Source organism: Macrobrachium rosenbergii, chromosome 27 (genome assembly GCF_040412425.1).
Source record: "Macrobrachium rosenbergii isolate ZJJX-2024 chromosome 27, ASM4041242v1, whole genome shotgun sequence".
NCBI classification, from domain to species: Eukaryota; Metazoa; Arthropoda; class Malacostraca; order Decapoda; family Palaemonidae; genus Macrobrachium; species Macrobrachium rosenbergii.
The window spans coordinates 32,426,572-32,441,726 of record NC_089767.1 but is presented as its reverse complement, the minus strand read 5'-3'; the positions used below and the strand labels follow the sequence as shown (position 1 = coordinate 32,441,726).

At 34.0% G+C, this 15,155-nt stretch overlaps 1 protein-coding gene across 2 annotated transcripts in view; it reads left to right on the top strand.

The window, feature by feature from the left end:
* Positions 1-267: 267 nt before the first annotated feature.
* Positions 268-15,155, top strand: part of LOC136853574 (uncharacterized) — a 105,782-nt gene continuing 90,894 nt past the window's right edge. Inside the window, exons 1-2 of one of the 2 annotated variants that reach the window (XM_067129312.1) lie at positions 268-315; positions 921-1,184. The gene's annotated coding sequence lies outside the window, so the exon portion shown is untranslated. Of the gene's footprint in view, positions 1,185-15,155 lie in introns of both variants that reach the window. The other variant, XM_067129311.1, reaches the window with a different exon arrangement.

Here is a 15,155-nt window from a genome sequence, read left to right as displayed (position 1 = left end):
CTTATCCGCTCGTAAATTATCCGCCGAGGTGATTAGTCGGCGAGCAAGAGGTCTCCTGGCGTCGTCGCCGACGACGACGAATAATCTGGCTCTTAATAATAGTCTCTGTCTGTCTGTCATGGGCGCAGGTGTGCGCAGGAGAAGCAGGTAGGAGGGCGAGGCGTGTTGGAGGGGGGGGTTGGAATATTTCTCCCGGAGAAGTGGAGGGTGGAGACGGGGGAGGGGGAGACGAACCCAACAACAGGAGGCAATCGCCGTTAGCGCCTCAGTAAACACTGGGCGACTGCCGTCGTGTGTAGTCAGTCGGTTCTGCTGGTAACTGGGTCCCGTGCGTGGCGCTGGAAACTCCAACGGCCCCGAGATCTCGATTCCCGATTCCCGATTCCTGATTCCTACTCGCGTGCGATCTCTCTCGCGCTCTAACTTTCTGTAACTCTCTCTCTAAAACTCCCTGTGAGTGACTCTCTCTCTCTCTCTCTCTCTCTCTCTCTCTCTCTCTCTCTCTCTCTGAGTGACTGGTGGCCCCGTCACGTGCGCAGGGACATAGACTACTACTACTACTACTACTACTACTACTACTATTACTGGTTCTCGTTGTGTCCCTTCTTCTGCCTTTCGCTCATGAGTGAATGAGGAGGAGGAAGAAGAAGGGAGTGGTAGATATATATATTCCCGAAGACGATGGATTTGATTAGTGAGAAGGAAAAAAGACACTCGGTTGAAAAGTGGCTCCGGAATCATTCCCGAATTTCGACGCTGAGTTGACTGAAGAAGAAGATGATGATGATGGTTATAGCCGAGATTTCAGAGTAATTGCGAACCTCCAATTATCCGTAATGACATATCGTACATCAGTGGTGAGGTTCGTTTAAGTCAGTTAGAAGAAAGCGACTAAAATTTATCTAAAAGTTTTCTTTCAGTTTTCGGTTCGTGTGGTTTGAGAGAGAAACAATAATGCTTTGCAAATCTGGGAGACTTGGCCGCCGGTTTGTTTACGAAAAACTAGCGGCGGAGGCGTCTGAATTGGACCGAAGGTATCTTAAGTATCCTTGCTTCTAAGAGGCTCTTACCTATTTGTAGTTTTAACTTCCCACCTGAGCCGAGAAAGTTTCCGTTTAAGTTGACACCTTCGAGACGGCTTCTTCTCATTCTTCTTCTTCTGCTGCGGCTGCTGCACAGTCCAGGTAAGGAGGAATTTTGTACTGTTTCTCTTTTGCTATTTGAGCTTCTTCCCAGTCGTTGTGAAGAGCAAGAGTTTGATAAATCACTTCGTTTATTTAGAAAAGTAAAAGTTTGACAAGTCAGTTTATTTAGAAAAGTAAGAGTTTGATAAATCACTTTGTTTATGTAGTAAAGTAAGAGGCTGATAAATCACACTGTTTATTTAGCAAATTAGTAGTTTGATAAATCACTTTGTTTATCTAGAAAACTAGTAGTTTGATAAATCACATTGTTTATTTAGTATTACTTACGATGGTGACATAGACGACAGCTATTGATATTCATTCAGTTTTGATGTATCTTCATTCAAATTCATGTGACATCTTCCCACCCACTTACAAAAACGAGGAAAAAAGCCACAGAAATAAAAGTAATAAGTTGCATACAATGAAGTGTTTGAACAGATCTTCTTCAAGTTTATTTTAGAAACTAAACGTGATGATTTTTTTCCCTTGCCATATTGGTTTCATCATTCTTAAATGTGCTTAGACAAACCTGTATAAATGTGTGTGGTAGTGAGGACCCACATGTGTTTATATATGTTTTGCAGATAAATATTTTTGTAAATTAAGTTTATATGTTTTTTAAATATACAAATAGGCACTTAAATAGGTAAGAGAGATATACATTATTCTCCAGTGGAAGGTTGAGCTCAAGCTGGGCAATAAGAAACGTTTGCAAATAGGTCATTTAAACGTTTTCAATAGCATGGTAGTATACGAGGTTTTAAAAGAAGATTCTTTGACAATTTCGGTTATTTAACGTATGACGTCATTCGCTGAAGCATTTTAACGATAGCAAAGTCTAATACCACACTCTTGAGTTTGTGAGAAATACTGGAAGATGTTATATACCTTTGTTTTGATACGTGTCACAATACATACATTTCCGTCCATGTATCAGAATGTATTTGAAATACGAGGGAATATTTCATACATCTTATAGAAGGAATGAAGATTCTGACACAAATTTATTTCTCACAAAAGTGCATTTTTCCCCTTCCCCACTGTCACCTGATTTATAATGTCTCGTATCTCTTATATTTTGTAATCCCCCCTGGGAGATTTATGAATGTAACCCCAATCTCCTGATCTTTGATGAGAGACGCGATTTTATTTATGACGGAAAAATGGCTGAAGCACATTTTAAATCATCTCTGTAAACTTGTGTACGATGTTTACACATGTACGCGAAGATGTGATAAGGTTGTGTAAGTTTGCAAGATGTATACACTTACCAATTCCAAGTGTATAATTTTTATGTATTCTCCATGAAAATACTCCCCAGTCACACTTATGTTATATCTGTAAACATGTATTCATATGCAAGCGAGGATGAGAGGCTCTCTTGTAAGTTTACAAGATGTGTAAACTTACCAATTTCATGTGTATAACTTTCCACGCCTCAGTACACATTTATGTATACTTGAGATGGGGTTACGTTAAGTTTACAAGACTCAGACACTTGCCACTTACGGGCATGTAATTTTCGCGTATTTTTCACGCCTTCCTCCGTGAAAATAACGGAAAATAAACTTTCTGAAATCACAGAAAATAACTAAAAAAAAAAATCTAATATCAGAAAAAATAACTGACTATAAACTGTTTGGAATCACGAAAAATACCTTAAAATAAACTATCTGAAATCACAGAAAGTAACTGAAGACAAACCATCAGAAATAACAGAAAATTACTAAAGAATAAACCATCTGAAATCACAGAAAATAACAGAAAAAACGCCTTCTGAAATCAGAGAAAAACAAAATCTGAAATCACAGAAAATAAACCCTCTGAAACCACAGAAAATAACTGACAAATAACCCTTCTGAAATCAGAGAAAAAATAAAACATCTAAAATCACAGAAAATAACTGAAAATAACCCTTCTAAAATAAGGAAAAATAAATCATCTAATATCACAGAAAATAACCGAAAATAAACCAACTGAAATTACAGAAAATAACTGAAAATATTAGAATAAACCTTCTGAAATTAGAAGAAATAAACCATCTAAAATCACAGAAAATAACTGAAAATAAACCATCTGCATTTACAGAAAATAACTGAAAAATAAGCCTTCTGAAATTACTGAGAATAAACCATATGAAATCACAGAACATAACTGAAAAATAACCCTTCTGAAGCCAGAAATAATAAACCATGTGAAATCAAAGAAAATAAACCCTCTGAAATCACAGAAAATAACTAAAAAATAACCCTTCTGAAATCCCTGAAAATATACTATTTGAAATCACAGAAAATAACCGAAAAATTACCCTTCTGAAATCCATGAAAATAAACCATCTGAAATACAGAGTAACTGAAAATATCAAGACCCTCGGAAATCACAGAAAATTACTTAAAAATAGCTTTTCTGAAACCAGAGAATTCAAAACATCTGTAATCACAGAAAATAACTGAAATTATTCAAATAAACCATCTGAAATCACAGAAAATAACTGAAAAATAACCCTTCTGAAATCGCAGAAACTCTGATATCAACCACAATAATGATTTATCGCTCCGTCTCCCCGAGTGACACAAAGGCTACGCACGCTATAGTGGGCCTGTCGATGCTTTTATAAATAGACAGGTGAGAGGTAAGAGGGGTTGGGGGGGTAGGGGAGGGGTGGGGTCACACACACACACACACACACACACACACACACACACACACACCTGAGAACTCATTACCCTGAGAGAGTGAAAATTGAGATGGATTTGCATGTGCGCTTGGCATCCAAAGTATTGAGGAATCACGGTTACGTGAAGAGCTTTTTAATAATAATAATGTTAGAGAGAATAGCAGAATCATTGGTGATTGGGTTAGTATTTTTATAATAATAATAATAATAATAATAATAATAATAATAATAATAATAATAATAATAATAATAATAATAATAATAATAATAATAGCATTGGTTATTGCATAAGAAAGGTAATAGAAGTAGAAATTATCGTTATTGTGATAATTTCCGCCTTATAATATTTATGAAAATAAGCGTAAAAGAATAGCAGTAGCCTTTTTATTATTATTATTATTATTATTATTATTATTATTATTATTATTATTATTATTATTGAGAAGACTGAGTATAGAATTAATTCAAATTATGTATATATCCTTCCTGTTTGACAGGATTGGTTTATTATTATTATTATTATTATTATTATTATTATTATTATTATTATTATTATTATTATTGCAAACAAAGGAAGATTGTACGTGCTGTATGTATTCGTAAAACACACCAGAGTGAAAACACGATTTACATAAATCTCGTCTTTTTCTTTCCCGAGATTTTGCAATCCCTCGCCAGGAGCCATTATCATTCCTCCTTTTCAATATTTTCAAGAAGGTTTATAAATATTTACGTTGCATCCACCTACGACCACTTTCGCTCGACAGCTCTGAATAATAAAGATACTTGACACTACGGTGATTTTAAATGGTATAATCTCTCTTCAAACGGAAAAAGGGAATATCTAGTGACAATAGATTAATTGCTTATTTTATTTTTCACAGGCGACACAAAAAATTTTTCAGCTTTTGTGATAAAATATAAAATTGTTTGAATTGTTTGAGTTTTGTCGCTAAACGGGACGTAAAAATTGACAAAAAAGAAGAGATGGATACCTCTCTCTCTCTCTCTCTCTCTCTCTCTCTCTCTCTCTCTCTCTCGACGTAAGATTGACAAAAAATAAATTGCTGGATACCTCTCTCTCTCTCTCTCTCTCTCTCTCTCTCTCTCTCTCTCTCTCTCTCTCTCTCTCTCTCTCTCTCTCGACGTAAGATTGACAAAAAATGGATTGCTGGATACCTCTCTCTCTCTCTCTCTCTCTCTCTCTCTCTCTCTCTCTCTCTCTCTCTCTCTCTCTCTCTCTCTCTCTCTCTCGGCAGTGACAGAAAACTCGACAGAAATTAAGTCCTGGATACCCCTCTCTCTAAAAGCTGAAAAGAAGGCACAGAAACTAGTGGGATACAAAAAGAAGCAGTTCAAATACAAAAACAAGGAAACGGTGCTGCAGCTCTACACATCAATAGTTAGACCTCATCTTGAATATGCAGTACAGTTTTGGTCACTAACACTAAGAAAGGACATAAATAGATTAGAAGAGGTACAAGCAAGAGCCTCAAGTTTATTCCATCCATCAGGCAAGTAGGTTATCAAAGATGACTAGAAAGCCTGAACATGTATGGCCTATGGCCTGCCCACACTAGCGGGCATGCCCGTCGGGCACTTCCAGCTGTTTATATTTTCTCTCGGTTCTGAAGCAGTGTTACCAGACAATCGCATTGTTCTGGCTCCATACTCGGTCGGTCAGTATAGAGGAACGGGCTTTGGGAACAGTGTTTGCCCGTCGGGCAGTGCCCGTTAGTGCGGACAGGGGTTTAGAAACACGACGATTGCGAGGACAACTAATGGAAACATTCAAATTCCTGAAAGGCATAACAGAAGTTGACAGTAACCTCTTCACATTAAACGAAAATCAGACAAGAAATAATGGATGGAAACTAGAAGTGAAGAGACAAACCACATCTCATTGTGGGAACTTCTTCACATACAAGATATGTGACACGTGGAATAAACTGTCACCAGAAGTTGTAAACAGCAACAGTGTGGAAGAGTTTAAAAGAAAGCTAGACAAAATCATTAGAACACTGTGAATGAACAGTAAAACCTGCTCCTAGAGATAAGTGAGTACATGATATCTCCTTGGGTAGACTAATAAGTCTTAGGGGACATCCTAAGTCCTTGTAACCCCTTGTAAGTCTCTCTCTCTCTCTCTCTCTCTCTCTCTCTCTCTCTCTCTCTCTCTCTCTCTCTCTCTCTCTCTCTCTCTCAAAACAGTAATTATCATTATTTGTACTTTTATCACCGCAATTAGATAACGTTCATTGTATATAATAATAATAATAACAAAACCCTTTACATTTATAACCGTTGTTATAATAACGGCCTTTGCAAGATTCTGTATTATCCTTGTTATTCATAGATCTTTGTACATACATTATAGATAACTCTTACGCTATGTATGACGCTCCCCAGTCAATATTATTGATATATATTTTTTATCATACCGTCAATTTATAATGAGAGAATGTGGTTCGCCTTCGATTTCTCTCTCTCTCTCTTTTCTCTCAACTTCTATTGCGTGATTATTTCCTTGTTTTTTCTTCTTCCCTCGTTATCGAGAGAGAATTTTCCCAGAAGTCTTTTAAGGTGAATACTTAAGATATCTTTTGCTTGCTATTCTGAGTTCAAATCTTTCTTAGATATAAATTTAGTAGTTACATTTTAATTTTCCCAGAGGCCTATTAAGGTGAATGCTTAAAATATCTTCTGCTTGCCATTTTGCGTTATAATCTTTTATGAATATAAATTTCAGGAGTTAAATTTAATTGCATCTTATTCCCTCATTGTATTTTGCGTGAATTCTAAAAGTATTTTGTATTTTAAGTCGGTTTTTTGCTCATTTTTCTTTGTGTGCTAATTTTTACGGATTGCAAGATGGCAGGAAAGATGCCTCATTGCCGACTGACTGAAACTGTGGTTAAAAAGTAATAAGATGAGAAACATTACTAAGTAGAGGTATTGAAATTAAAATTCATTGAATGAGAAGCAATACTGATTAAAGGTACTTCTTTGGCCAAAGAAAAAGATTCTAAAAAGATTTAAACAGTAAACACAATTTACCTAAGCCAATTTGCATTTTATTGTTTGTGGTACGTCAAGAAGAAATTTTATATATATTTATATATATATATATATATATATATATATATATATATATATATATATATATATATATATATATATATATATATATTTATATATATATATATATATATATATATATATATATATATATATATATATATATATATATATATATATATATATATATATATATATATATATATATATTTATATATATATATATATATATATATATATATATATATATTTTACATGTATGTTTTCATCTTCTACGTATTCTGTGCTGCATACAAAGTAATAATATAAAAAATATTGTAATCTCTGCAGTCTAAACTAGGAAAGGCAACTGTCATATCCTGTTTCTATAGTAAATCGATGACAATTCATATAACCAAACAGATACTATTTACATTTTCGTTTCCGGGACAAATACATATTATGTCATCGATTAATCTAAACATTGTTCTGAACAGTGTTACATTCTCTGGAACATTATCGCTTAGTATTCTGATCAGAAAAATTATTATGTATTCAAACTAGCGATAGGGAGTCTTCCATAGCCATATTAGTTTTTTTGTTTGGTAATTCCTGTTAAATTGAAAAAAAATTCTCATGCTGTTTAATTTTTTGTAAGCTGATATTTCCAGTTAAATTAAAGAAGCATTTTTTTTCACATTGTTGAATTTTTTGTAGGCTGATATTTCCTTCTAAATTTAAAATAAACAGTTTTTTCACATTGTTTAATTTTCGCAGGCTGATGTCTCCTTTTAAATAAAGTTTTTTCACATTTTTAATTTTTGTAGGCAGATTTTTCCCGTTGAATTAAAAAAGAGAGTTTTACGCGTCGTTTTATTTTTGTAGGTTGATATATCTTGTTAAATAAAAAAACATGTTTTTCACATTGTTTAATTTTTTGTAGGCTGATATTTCCGGTTAAATTTAAAAAAAAAAAAGTTTTTTCACGTCGTTTAATTTTTGTAGGTGGATATTTACAGTGAAATTTAAAAAGAAAACAGTTTTTTTCACATTGTTTAATTTTTTGTAGGCTGATATTTCCGCTTAAATTTAAAATTACAATTTTTCTCATTGTTTCATTTTTTGTAGGCTAATATTTCCAGTTATGTTAAAAAACACTTTTTCACATTATTGAAATTATTTCCAGTTAAATTTTGAAAAAAAATTACATTGTTTAACTTCACATTAATTTTTTTAGGCTGATATTTCCAATTATATTAAAAAAATTTAGGAGAAATTTTTTTCACATTGTGTAACCTTTTATAGGGTGATATTTCCAGTTATATTTAAAAAAACAGTGTGTCACATTTCACATTGTTCAAATTATTTCCGGTTGAATTTAAAAATACAATATTTTTCACACTATTTAAATTAATTTTAGTAAGAAATCTTTCCCCTTATCAAAGTCATAAGAAAAATGCTACTATACGGATCCATTAACCTCATTCTCAGTCACCAGGAGATTTCAAAGTCACCGGGAGATTCCAAAATCACCAGGAGATTTCAAATTCACCAGGAGATTTCAAATTCACCAGGAGATTCCAAAATCACCAAGAGATTTCAAAATCACCAGGCGATTTCAAAATCACCAGGTGATTTCAAAATCACCAGGTGATTTGAAAATCACCAGGAGATTCCAAAATCGCCAGGAGATTTCAAATTCACCAGGCGATTTCAAAATCACTAGGCGATTTCAAAATCACCAGGAGATTTCAAAATCACCAGGTGATTCCAACATCAGCAGGAGATTTCAAAATCACCAGATTTATTCGTGAAAAGGAGATTTCAAAATCACCAGGCGATTCCAACATCACCAGGTGATTTCAAAATCACCAGGAGATTCTAAAATCACCAGGCGATTTCGAAATCAAAAGATCAAAAACCACCAGGAGATTTCAAAATCACCAGGCGATTTACATGCATTTACTAAAACGAGTAATGTAATCCATTCACGCTCCGATTTAAAGAAAAAAACTAGTTCGCACAGGAAAGCATGAGCAACGGTGGACGAGGCTGAACCCGTAAAAGATAAAAGATTTCCCGCCGTCTGTTCGACTAATGTGGATTTAGGCGAAGTTTGACGTTAGTTTGTGAATCTGTTGTCTTTCTCTTTAGAAAGTCTATGAATCGAAAATTATATTTGCCTTTCTTGACGTAAATCTAAGACTATCAGGGTTACGTCTTGCTCCAACTTTTTTTTTATCTTAAATTAGATTTACATTTCTTGACGTAAATCTAAAATTAACATGTTACATCTTGCTCCAACTTTTTTTTTTCTTTTTGTAAATCTGAAATTCTAAAACTATCAGGGATACGTCTTGTTCTATTTTTTTTTTTTTTTTTTTCAAATCTGAAATTAGATTACGTTTCTTGACGTAAATCTAAAATTAACAAGATTACGTTTCCTCTTTTAATTTTTACGTGAATCTACAATTAACAGGGTTACGTCTTGCTCCTACGTTTTTTTACGTAAATCTAAAATTATTCAGGGTTACGTCTTTTGCTTACGTTTTTTGGCGTAAATCCAAAGCTATCAGGGTTACGTCTTTGCTCTTCGCAAAACTGAAACTCTCAGCCTTACGTCTTGTTTTCCGTTTCTTTGACGTGACTTTGTTTCTACGTCACTGGGGTTATAAAACGTTTAAAGCGTTCCAAGAAAAAAGAAGATGGAGATTATTATGTGAATCTTTTACCCTGCTCTATCGAAAGTATGTAAATCTTTTACTATTTAAAGGGGTTACGATATCTTGCTCTTACGTTCTTTGGCGTAAATCTGAAACCATCACCTTTACGCGTAGCTGATTTAACCCTAGACGCCTGTCCTGAGGATGAAACGTAAATCTTTTATTATATAAGGGGTTATGTCTCTCTCTTACGTTCTTTGACGTAAATAAAGAAATATACCTTTTAGGTCGTTTTTTGACGTAAATCTAAAACCACCTCTTGTACGCCTAGCTGATTCGACCCTCGACGCCTTACCGAAGGGTGAAACGCAAATCCTTCACTAAATAAGGGGTTACGTCGCTGTCTTACGTTCTCTGACGTTAATCTAAAACTATCCCATTTAAGTCGTTCGCTGACGTAAATCTAAAACTATATATCTCTTCTACGTTGTTCTTTGACGCAATTTTGAAACCATCACTTTTACGTCGTTCTTTGACGTAAACCCAAAACTATCACTTTTACGTCGTTCTTTGACGCAATTTTAAAACTATCACTTTTACGTCGTTCTTTGACGCAATTTTAAAACTATCACTTTTACGTCGTTTTTAGCGCAATTTTAAAACTATCACTTTTACGTCGTTCTTTGACGTCAATCCAAATCTATCACTTTTACGTCGTTCTTTGACGTAAATCTAAAACTATCTCTTTTGCGTCGTTCTCCGACGTAAATCTAAAACTATCACTTTTACGTTCTTCTTTGACGCAATTCTAAACCTATCACTTTTACGTCGCGCTATGACGTAAATCTGAAAGTATCTCTTTTACGTCGTTCTCTAATGTAAATCTAAAACTGTCACTTTTACGTCGTTCTTTGACGCAATTCTAAAAACTATCACTTTTACGTAGTTTTTTTACGTAAATCTAAAACCCCTCACTTTTACGTCGAGCTAATTCGACTCCCGACGCCATACCAATAGATGAAACTCATATCTTTTATCATATAAGGGGTTACGTCTGACGCAATTCAAAAATCATCACTTTTACGTCTAGCTGACCCGATCCTAGACGCCTTACCAAAAGATGAATGAGCATCGAATTGCGAGTGTTTAGTATATTGCGTGCCCGCAAGCGAGCTGCCAAGCAAGCACACCTTTATCATTGAAGCTCAGTGTAAACACACATTAATTATTCACCCTGTAATTCAGTCGACCAGATATTGCTTGTTTTTTATGAAGTAATCGACTTCGAATTTATAGAGAGTTTGTGCAGTTCGTATTGCGAGATACAGGAGTGTACTTCCGGGGAAAGTTTTGGGCGAAAGGGAATATTTAATAAAAGGTTTCGTATTGCCGCGTACGTAAGGACGAGAGAGAGAGAGAGAGAGAGAGAGAGAGAGAGAGAGAGAGAGAGAGAGAGAGAGAGAGAGAGAGAGAATGGTGGTGGAGTTGGTATAGGGACGTTTAAAAGGCTTTTGAAATGGTGGAGAATTAAAGAATCTTTTAAATAAAAGGTTTGGGATTTCAGCGCCCTTACGGACTAGAGAGAATGAATGTGATTTGGGTATATGGACGTCTTAAAAGCTTTTAACATTAAAAAGAATTAAATAATCTTTTAGTGATATTGGCAGATTACTTAATTATGATAGTCGTTATCAAACTTTACGCTCGGGAATTATAATAATATTAGTTTTTCGATGTATATTTGGGAAGGAAAAAATGGTTATGTATATTAGGGTAATAATTACCTACGGATCTGGTGAAAAGTGACCAGTAGACGATTATTTATATACTGTGTATATATATATATATGTGTGTGTGTTTGTGTGTAATGTGTTTGTGTTTATATATGTACTTGAATATATATATATATATATATATATATATATATATATATATTATATATATATATATATATATATATATATATATATATATATATATATATATATATATATTAAATTTCTAAGCACGAATATTTTTTGTTTACCAAACCGTAGAAGTACGGACGTAAAACGTCACTTGATCTTCACTATTAAGAGACTTGTATTTACAGGATGATTCCGAAATCCTTTGATATCGGAGCTTTCAAGACCTGTAACTATATATAGCCCAGGTCCTAACAGGGGCCTCGTCTCTGCGTATAGTTTTAGCGCGGAGTTGTGTAATGCAGTGCATATTTTTGCGGATCTTTTTTTTTAATAACGCGGTGCTTTAAATACGCCGCTTGTTTGGTAGGCCTTAGGAGCCCGGTAACTAATTATTATTATTATTATTATTATTATTATTATTATTATTATTATTATTATTCAGAAGATAAACCATATTCGTATGGAACAAGCCCACCACTGGAGCCAGTTCCTCATTGGAGGGGTGGATATCGTACTCGGCTATCATTCTGCTGGGCCCGCGTTCGACTCTCCGGCCGGCCATTGAAGAATTAGAGAAATTCATTTCTGGTGATAGAAATTCATTTCTCGCTATAATGTGGTTCGGATTCCACAATAAGCTGTAGGTCCCGTTGCTAGCTAACCAGTTGGTTCTTAGCCACGTAAAATAAACCTAATCCTTCGGGTCAGCCCTAGGAGAGCTGTTAATCAGCTCAGTTGTCTGGTTAAACTAAGGTATACTTAACTTTAACCACAGGAGCCAATGACTTGAAATTCAAGCTTCCAAAGAATATCAGGTGTTCATTGGGAAGAAGTCATTGGCTCCTGTGGTGGGGTTGTTCCATATGAATATGGTTCATTTTCTGAATAATAATAATAATAATAATAATAATAATAATAATAATAATAATAATAATAATAATAATAATTGGGAAGAAGTAGGAGAGGGTAAAACGAAGTAAAGAAAGAAGAGATCTCACGTATTAAAAAAGAAAAAATAAATCAGTAAATTAATAAATAGCTAAACATATATTGAAATGCAAGTAGACTCGTATTAGGGTAGTAATGCATTGCATCTTCGCTTGAACTTTTGAAAGTTCCAATTACACGATATCCTCATGGAAACTGTTCCACACTGGTGTGGAAACATTAACTAGAAAGTTTTTTTTATAAAAACGTATAGAATCTGTCTTCTAAATCAGTTTTCCTTTCATTTCCGTTTATCTCTAGAAGATAATTATTAATTGAAAAATTGATTTCCAGTTGGCATTTAAATGTAAATCTTTCCAGCCAGTTTTTTCGTTTTGCATTTTGCTAATAAAGAGCTTCGGAAGGAATGCAAGATTCATTCCCATTTAATCTCCTCGTGAGAGTAATCTCATAGTAATCTCATTTTAAAACACTTAGCCTAATTAGTTTGCGGACCCGTGTTTATTTAGTAGCGATAGCATATCTCGAAATGTGACTCGTATTAAAATATTAGGGTATTCTTTCGTTGTTTTCTTGTCATTCTCTCTAATTATTTTTATCAGGTGTAATTCATGAAGCGATTCTTTCTTTCGTTTGTACTTTGAGGCAGACTGTAAGCGGAGTACCTCGTTTTTGTTTTATCTGATCAGTATTTTATTTTTACCATAATCTCACATTTTTTCTTACTGTTGCCAGACTTCGTAATCCATTTACGTCTAGCCAAGGTATCAAATGGACCAGTTTTTTTTTTTTTTTTAACCATAATCTTATTTTTTCGTACCGTTGCCAGAATTCTTAATCCAGTTCCGTCTAGCCAGTGGTTATTTTACCATGACCTTCAATTTTTTCTTACTGTTGCCGGGTTCCATAATCCATCCACCTCAGTCTAGACAAGTTATCAAATGGACGTATTCTTTAACCAGCTCTTTGTTTCAAAACATTTCTGGAATATTATGCTATTACTGCGGATAATGTATGCCCAAGTAATGCTCACATGCCCAAGTACTCAGTAATGACCGTACCCCAATAATATAACTGATAAATTAGGTAATTATTCTACCTAGGAGCTTGTTGGCGCGCGCTACGCGCACTGGAACTCGGCGGTGTTGTCTCCCCTACCTAACCCGCCCTCAGCCGGGGCATACAAACAGATTTTCAGGAGGAGGGTGGATGTCTCCCCTACCCTCCCGTTCCCCTTCCCCTACCTCCCCCCCCCCGGGGCGGACAAACTAGTTTCTAGGGGTGGGTGGCTGTGTCAAGTCTCCCCTACTGTCACCCGGGGTGGACAAACAAGAAAGATCCATTCGGATTTTATTATTATAGATTGCTACCCCTTACCTGTTCTTGCCACACTGACCTAAAGAAATGGCAGTGTCTACCTCATTAAGCAAAGTACTTGTTCTTGCCTCACTGACTTACAGTGTCTGCGCTCATCAGGCAAAGTGGCATGGCCGGTAAAAAAAATTATGCTATTTTCGTTAATTAGAATCTACTTCTCCTGAATGACCTTTCTTGCTCAAGTGTCCCAACAAGAATGACCTTGGCTGCAGGATTAAACCAAGGTTACATGTTGCCAGTAAACATGCTGTGTACCAGAAGGCATGATAATACTTCATTGATGTTCCTCGGTTAAAACACCTTTGTAAACAGAAGTCATTTTCCTCTTGTGTTTGTTTACTGTGACAGGTATGATTATAATGATGTATCTTGGTGTCAGTATTATTATTATTATTATTATTATTATTATTATTATTATTATTATTATTATTCAGAAGATAACTCTCTATTCATATGGAACAAGCTTACAGGGGTCATTGACTTGAAATTCAAGCGTCTAAAGAATATAGTTCTCATTATTATTATTATTATTATTATTATTATTATTATTATTATTATTATTATTATTATTATTATTATTATTCAGAAGACACATCCTCTTTTCATATGAAATAACCCCACAAAAGGGGCCATTGATTTGAAATTCAAGCTTCCCAAGAATACGGTTTTCATTTGAAAGAAGATAAAGAAGATAGTAGGATGTACAGAAAGAAGAATTTAGGTATTAGAAAATAACAAATAAATCAACAAAATAAATAAACTTTTCTGAATAAGGTTCATGTTCTGAATAATAATAATAATAATAATAATAATAATAATAATAATAATAATAATAATAATAATAATAATTTAAAAAAGTCCGTATCATTATGTATGTATATTGATATATACAGGAAGTAACATACATACATAAATACATACATACTACTGCGGACTTCAATTTTCCATGTAAGATCACGAGAAAGTTATAATAATAATAATAATAATAATAATAATAATAATAATAATAATAATAATAATAATAATAATAAACATGAACATATGACAATTATTGACTAAATATTGATGTGCAGGAAAAGCGAGTTATTAGAAGAATTGAGAAAACTCAGTATAAAATCAGTTCTCAAAATGCAGCCATTTTATTCAACAAAATAATAATAATAATAATAATAATAATAATAATAATAATAATAATAATAATAATAATAATAGTAAGCTTCTTTCCGTGTCCTTATAAACACATTCTGAGTTCAGTTCGTCAGTTAAATACTGAAGAAGTTAAGCCGAGCAACGCAGCAACAAAGGACAGCAACGGCAAAGAGTCAGGTGACACTTAATA